The sequence below is a fragment of the Danio rerio genome, chromosome 20 (genome assembly GCF_052040795.2).
Source record: "Danio rerio strain M-AB ecotype USA chromosome 20, GRCz13ab, whole genome shotgun sequence".
Taxonomy (NCBI): Eukaryota; Metazoa; Chordata; class Actinopteri; order Cypriniformes; family Danionidae; genus Danio; species Danio rerio.
Genome location: NC_141040.1, coordinates 7,495,425 through 7,502,288, shown reverse-complemented (window position 1 = coordinate 7,502,288; position 6,864 = coordinate 7,495,425). Strand labels below are relative to the sequence as shown.

The window sequence follows — 6,864 nt, the reverse complement described above, 5'->3', positions numbered from 1 at the left end:
TAAGACAATAAAACAGTAGAAGCTAAAACAATTTCTCAAATTAGTTATTACATATATATATAGGCCTATATATATATATATATATATATATATATATATATATATATATATATATATATATATATAGTTGAGGTTATTTTTATTAGCCCCCCCCCCCTAGATTTTTTTTCTTTTTTAAACATTTCCCATATGATGTCTGATAATATTTTTTCTTCTGGGGAAAGTCTAATTTGTTTTATATCGGCTAGAATAAAAGCAAATTTATTATTTTTTTAACTCCATTTTAAGGACACAATTATTAGCCTTTTTAAGCTATATACTTTCTCGATAGTCTAAGAACAAACCGTCATTAAACAATAACTTGCCAAATAACCCTAACTTGCCTAGTTAACCTAATTAACCTAGTTAAGCCTTTAAATGTCGCTTTAAGCTGTATTGAAGTGTCTTGAAAAATATCTAGTCAAATATTATTTACTGTCATCATGACAAAGATAAAATAAATCAGTTATTAGAAATTAGTTATTAAAACTATTATGTTTAGAAATGTGTTAAAAAAATCTTCTCTACGTTAAACAGAAATTGGGGGAAAAAGGGGGGGGGTTAATAATTCTGTGGGGCTAATAATTCTGACTTCAAATATATATATATATATATATATATTAAACAACTAAAAGTCAACTAATCGCTTTAAAAGCAACAGGCTTATGAAAAAGGCAACAAGTCATTTAAAAAGTCTACTGATCATTTTAAAAGCAGTGGGTTTACTCACATTTTTGAAAGGTAACTAATCACTTTAAAGGTCAACAAATCGTTTTAAAAGCATTTGGCATACACACAAAAAATCAACTAATTACTTTAAAACCTATAGGCTTACAAAAAAGTCAACTAGTCGTTTTAAAAGTCAACTAATTTTAAAAGCAATGGGTGTACTTGCAAAAAAAAGTCAGCTAATCACTTTAAAAGTTACAGGCTTACAAAAAAGTCAAGTAGACGTTTTAAAAGTCAACTAATCATTTTAAATGCAATGCTAGTCAACTAATTGCTTTAAAAGCTAAAGGCTTGTAAAAAAAAAGTCAACAAGTCACTTTACAAGTCAACTAATCGCTTTTAAAACTACGGGCTTACAAAAAAGTCAACTAATAATTTTAAAAGCAGTACATGTACTCGCAAAAAAAGTAAACTAATCGCTTTTAAAGTTACAGGCTTACAAAAAAGTCAACTAATTGCTTTAAAAGCCATAGGTTTACGTCCAAAAAATAGTCAACTAAAAGTTAACTAATCACTGCTAAGGCAACAGGTTTACTCACTAAGAAAGTCAACCAATCACTTTAAAATCAGTGTTTATGCACTTGTTAAAAGTAAAATCAACTATTACTTTTTTTTCAGTGTGTGATATTGATTAAGCGGTTTTTGGATTACTTTCTTTAAAGATCTGAACTCTTTGAGCTGTTCTTAAATCACACCTATACTAATGATTCCTCAGTAGTTCACACCTTAACATGTGCAATAAAAGTTGCTCATACTTAAAATGGCTTAACCGAAACGTGCCTCAGGGTTTGCCCGACAAAACAAATAATCATCAAATAGTTATCTGTTGTGTATTACTAGGAATAGATATGTGATGGTACACCAAATTATTTTTGAAATCAAATTTTTTTTAATCCCAATTTACCGTACATTTATAACATGTCCTGATGTGCTCTTTGACGTAACAGGCACTTCGGTGGAAAGAAGTTTTTTTTTTTTTTTTTTTTTTGGAGATGGTGAAGTAAAGGAGGTGTAGGAAAGGATTGGGGAAAGAAAACAAATATTGGGCGAGACAACTTTGAGGGAAATCAATGTCTCTTTCACTTACAGTACTCACTGCCACTCACTTTTAATAAGCTGTAATCTTTTTCCATATACAAGGGGACAAATAAAGTTAGTTTTACTTGTAGATTAAATAGCTTTTTTTGAGAGGGGGGAATGTGGGTTACTAGAATTATTATTAGAGACTATAACTTTAGAATTGATCAAGTTAAAATGGTAGTTTGAAAGAAATTTATTATCATTAAATTGACTTTAATGATAAACTCAAGTTCTGAAAATAAATGATGGTAATGACATTCATTCATTCATCCATTCATTCATTCATTTTCTACCGCTTTTCCGGGCTGCGTCAGGGGGGAAGCAGTCTAAGGAGAGAACCCCAGACCTCCCTCTCCCCAGACCCTTCCTTCAGCTCCTTTGGGGTGATCCCAAGGTGTTCCCAGACCAGCCGAGAGACATAATCCCTCCAGCGTGTCCTGGGTCTTCCCCAAGGTCTCACCCCAGTGGGATATGCCTGAAACATCACCATAGGAAGGTGTCCAGGAAGCATCCAAAACAGATGCCTGAGCCACCTCAGCTGACTTCTCTCAATATGGAGCAGTGGCTACTCCAAGTTCCTCCTGGGTGACAAAGCTCCTTACCCTATCTTTAAGAGTATGCCCTGCCACCCAGCAAAGGAAACTCATTTCGGCCACTTGTATCTGAGATCTTGTCCTTTTGGTCATGACCATAGGTAAGAGTAGGAATATAGATTGTCCAGTAAAATCCAGAGCTTTGCCTTTCGGCTCAGCTCCTACTTTACCACAATGCGATCGGTACATCGTCATCATTACTGCTGCTGCTGCACCAATCTGCCTATCTATCTCACGTTCCATTCTTCCCTCACTTGTGAACAAAACCCCAAGATACTTGAACTCCACCACCTGGGGTAAGGACTTTCCTCCAACCTGGAAATGGCAAACCAACTTTTTCTGGTGGAGCACCATGGCCTTGGAGATGTTGATTCTCATCCCAACCGCGTCACACTCGGCAGCAAGCCGCTCCAGTGCATGCTGAAGGTCCATGTTTGATAATGCCAACAGAACAACATCGTCTGCGAATAACAGAGATTAAATCCCGTGGTCCTCCAACCAGACCCCCTTCAGCCCCAAGGCTGCACCTTGAAATTCTGTCCATAAAAATTATGAATAGAATTGGTGACAAAAAACAGCCCTGCCGGAGTCCAACAAACACTGGAAACAAGTCTGACTTATTATCTGCGAACCAGACTCCTCCTACTCTGTTCATACAGGGACGAGATGGCCCTTAACAGAGTGCCTCTGACCCCATACTCCTAGGGCACTCTCCAAAGAATGCCATGAGGGACATGGTCCAATGCCTTCGCCAAGTCCAGAAAATACATGTGTGACGCCGGTGACGGTATAGAGCTGGTCCAGTGTAGTGTACCACAACCTGGACCATAAACTCATTGTTCCTCCTGGATTCTAGGTTCAACCATTTAGGAGGATCCAGGGCGTATGGACATAGAAAGGCAAATAAATAACTTTCCTGATAACAGATGATAAACCAAGTTGTAAATCTAAAAAAAGATGTTCTAGAACTATCTCTGTATGTATTGTGCTCTCTAAATGTTCTGGACCACAAATCACTTCACATACTTATATATATATATATATATATATATATATATATATATATATATATATATATATATATATATATATATATATATATATATATATATATATATATATATATATATATATATGTATATATATAGACACACACAAACACATACATTATCATCATCTGATTTTGCAAAAAGGGCAGTATGAATAATTCATATAGAGGTTCAAATATTTTAAAATGTATTTATTTGGTTCATTTTCAAACTTCAAAAATAATGTATAAAGCAAGAATCTAAAAAAGGCATTATTAATGGAGAAAAGTATTTTGTATTTCTGTGAGTGGAGTGGGGGTGTCATGGTAGCTCAGTGGTTATTACTGTTGCCTCACAGCAAAGAAGTTGCTGATTGTAGTCCCAGCTGGGCTAGTTGGCATTTCTGTGTGGAGTTTGCATGTTTTGCCAGTGTTGGCGTGGGTTTCTACTGGTACTTCCAACACAATTTTATGGCAATTCGAAACTTTTTGATTTAGTGGCTAATTCAAATGAATTTGTATGATATAATTCGTACAATTTAGTACCACTTGCTCATCCCCCAATGAAGGTTGGGTTTAGGGGTGGGGTTAGGTGCCACGCCTCCTTCTTAAAATTGTACGATTTTGTACGACTGAACTCGCACAAATTCGTACGAATTAGCCACTAAACAGGCAAAACGAAAAATACTTACGTTTTCTCGTGAGATCAGGCTGGGTGCTTCCCCGACAAGCCAAAAACATGAGCTATAAGTGAATTGGGTAAACAAAATTGGTCGTTGTGTGTGTGTGGGGTGGGGGGGGGGGTGTTTCACAGTACTGAGTTGTGGCTGGAAGGGGATCTGCTGCGTAAAACATATGCTGGAGTAGTTAGCAGTTGATTCCACTGTGGCGACCCCTGATAAATAAGGGACTAAGCCAAAGGAAAATTAATGAATGTCTGTGAAACTGCAGAACAAACCAGGTCTAGAATTACAGAATCATAGAGGTAATTGGATTATAGTAATGTAAAATAACTTATTATGCATTGTTAGTTATTATTAATGTAGAGCATGGAAGGGGTATGATAAAATAAGCAAATAAGCGGCTTTTTGGATCCAATGTTTCTGTGCAATAAATGTATGCAGATTTTATTAAATAATACAGCAATTATTTATATTTAAACATTTTTATACACAATTTAAACAATTATATACAATAAAATTTATATATAAAATATAAAACTTTACTTTTTACTATTCCTGAGTAATCAATCGACTAGAGAAATATGGCAATAACTACTTCACAAGTAACTAGTTAGTAAACAAGTGCTTTATTTATTCTATTCACCAGCATCACCTTGCTTTAAATAACCACCTTTTACACAATAAACATTTAGCTTTTTTTATTTTTATTTATTAATTTTTTTATTTTATTTTTATTTTTTTTGGTGGGGGGTGGACGTTAGAACCCTCAGATTGGAAATAAAACATACTGGTTAATGTTTTTGAGAGTGTTACGGGGGCCTTTATAGAGGCTCTAAAAATGTGCCCACATTTAGAAAAGATCCCGAATGTGACCTCCATTCAGATGAAGCCTGCAGTGTCTGAATCGTCATAAATCTGCTTCTCAGAAAGCACTTCTAAAAAAAAGAGCGCAAAAGTGAAAGGGGAAAAACAAAGAGAGAAATTCCAAGGCATTCACTGCAGGGCAGAAGAATGTATCAGAGAAATTCAGGGGAAAACAGAAAAGAATTAGGCTTAATTATGCTTAAGTTTGAATTGACTAAACTAAACTAAACTAAACTAAACTAAACTAAACTAAACTAAACTAAACTAAACTAAACTAAACTAAACTTTATTTGAGGCTTTCAACAGATCCCTGTCTAAAAAACTGTAAAGTCTGTTGTATGATGTTGAAGTGGAGATTTATTGCTAAGAGAGAAAACACAAAACAATTTTGTGACTTAAATAATTTATGAGCAGCCCAACATTTTTAAAACGGCTGTCAACTATTTAAATTAATGGTCCATTAGGTAATGTTAGCTAATGTATTTATTAACATGCAATACATTTATTACTGTATTTATTCCTCTTTGTTGACGTTAGTTAATTTTATTCAAGTTAAATAGCGTTATGTTAACTCATGGTGCATTAACTAATGTTAACAAACACAAATTTGAATTTTAATAATACATTAGTAAATGTTAAACTATGATTAATAAATGCTTTACAAATTTATTCAAACTTAGTTAATGTTAATAAATTTATTAACTAATATTAACTAAAAGACCATTATTCTAAAGTATTAAATGAAATGAAATGAAATGATGTTGTAAAATCTTAGCGATGTCATCTGAAAATGTGTATTCTTAGCAGTGTTATTTTACTGGTATCATACTGTATTTTCTATAGATATTTTGCAATGATCATTTAAAATTCTAGGATTTTAGTTTTTTATACAATTATGTCTATATTGTTTTTATCAAATTCATATTACTTTTAGTCATTTTACCATTCCACTATTAAAAACATTGCATTGACAACAAGCTGGAGTAAGTTCACAGTCATTTAACTTCACTTACTTGGTTTGACAGTTTATTTAATTTAAAATTATTTCACATATGGATTTACAATAACCTATAATAACCCTGCTTGGGTTAAGTCATTTTTGTACTGTATGTTATAATTTTGTCTGATGGTGTTCTTGGATTAAGAATAAGAAAAGTACAAGAGTACAGAAAACCAGTCCTGCAGGAAACTCCCTTAGAGTTTGTATGGTAAACAGTCCCAGGTCTGTATCCGCAGCCTCTGCAAGCACATGCATGTCACCTGTACAGTGATGGTCTATGAGTCATGCTGAAATGAGACGCAGGGAGTGTCAGCGCAGCTTAGGCTGGGTGTGTGTGTGTAAGGGCAGGGTTGAGATCACTCAGTAGACAACACCCTAAAAACGCTCACACAGCAAAACACCTACAGTAACTTATAGGATGCTCTCCCACTCTGACTGTCTGGCATAATATGCCTGCTACTGCATAGCCGATCTGTTATAATCTGTAGTGGTAAAAGTTATTCACACCCCAGTTACACATGAGGATCAAGTCTTTTAAGGCTTGCAGTAATAATATAAGCTCTAGAAAAGAGCTTTCGATGGTTGGGTTAGACCTGTTAAGACTGGTGAAAAATTAAATGATCGTTATCCCCGAACTTCATCAGATGATTGATTATTAACTGCGCATAAAAGTGAAATGTGTGTGTGTGTTATGTTTAGATGTGCAAATGTGGGATTATTTACTTAAATTATGCTGTAATTTGTATAAAAGTATTAATTAGCTGTGATTATGGACTAATTTATTCATTCATTCATTTTCGTTATGGCTTAATCCCTTTATTAATCCGACGTTGCCACAGCGGAATGATC

At 34.3% G+C, this 6,864-nt stretch overlaps 1 protein-coding gene across 1 annotated transcript in view; it reads right to left on the bottom strand.

Annotated features, from left to right (window-relative positions):
- The window catches only part of tns3.2 (tensin 3, tandem duplicate 2), an 817,627-nt gene that overhangs the window by 20,402 nt on the left and 790,361 nt on the right, over positions 1-6,864 (bottom strand). The gene's annotated exons all lie outside the window — the stretch shown is intronic.